This window comes from Epinephelus lanceolatus, chromosome 1, assembly GCF_041903045.1.
Source record: "Epinephelus lanceolatus isolate andai-2023 chromosome 1, ASM4190304v1, whole genome shotgun sequence".
Classification (NCBI taxonomy): domain Eukaryota; kingdom Metazoa; phylum Chordata; class Actinopteri; order Perciformes; family Serranidae; genus Epinephelus; species Epinephelus lanceolatus.
The window spans coordinates 22,586,402-22,587,502 of NC_135734.1; the positions used below are offsets into that span (position 1 = coordinate 22,586,402).

Sequence of the window (1,101 nt, forward strand, 5' to 3'; positions counted from 1 at the left end):
TGAGGTGTGGATTTTCTGTCTGATATGACTTTGTTGAATGCCAAAGAGGGACTGTACATACTGAAAATATACAATACAAACAATATTTCTGTCTAAAATAAACCCTGCCTTCGGGTGTAGCTGTGATAACTGAGTTTTCTTTCATGAAGACTTTGATGGCTTACGAGGAAGCCTGCTGTGAGGAAACAGCATGAGGACAATGTACACCACTGTCCATATGGCTCACATGATTAGTCCCTCAGCACCAGAGGGGACACACACTGATACCAAGTCCTCCTGGAGACAAGCACACATTGTTGAAATAAATGAAGACATACTTGTGTGTAACATTTATTGTGCTTCTCTGTGGTCTGTGTGTCGAGCAAAGACTGCATGTTTATTTACTGTCTGTACACTCATAACAATCAGGATGCAGCAATGATATAGTGAGTAGGTGGTGCAATTTGTATGTGTTAATTTTAGCATTGCCTTGTCTCTGTTGGCATGGTAAAATCAAACTTCACTGAACTGGCTTTGTGCTTTCTGATGAGAAGCCATCCTTCACAAGTGGGTGCATCCATGTTGAGTATACGGTTGCCCTCAGTAGGCACCGAGCACCTCCAGTACCTGGCAGTGTTCATGTCGTGCTCCTCCCAGTGAGCTATACTGTACACATTAGTTAGAAGGCTGCCAGCGTGCTGTTTGAAAACTGTGCGTGGGCTTTGTGTTGCGTGGGAGGGAGGCGATACAGACCTCTGCAGTATGGGAAAAAGAAGGTCATCCATGTGGGATGAAGCCTGCAGGGCAAAGTAATTCTGCAGCACTTAAACTTAGCGAGAACAATCAGTCCTCTGCTGCTATTTCTGCTTATTTTTGCATTTTAATATATTTTTGGTTAATATAAAATAACAGTTAAACATTCAAATTACTACATCGTCAAAAAAAATGCCATTTAGATTGTTAGAAACACTAAATATAATCACACAGAACGAGTGTAGGGCGACCCCTGCAGATATTACTCATCATTGCACGAAAGTTATCATGTGCAAGCCGAAATAGCTCAGTTGGGAGAGCGTTAGACTGAAGATCTAAAGGTCCCTGGTTCGATCCCGGGTTTCGGCA

General features: G+C 42.6%; 1 non-coding gene across 1 annotated transcript; it reads left to right on the forward strand.

The window, feature by feature from the left end:
* Positions 1 to 1,028: 1,028 nt before the first annotated feature.
* On the forward strand, positions 1,029 to 1,101 carry trnaf-gaa (transfer RNA phenylalanine (anticodon GAA)). Its single transcript has one exon. It is a non-coding gene; the product is annotated as a tRNA-Phe (tRNA).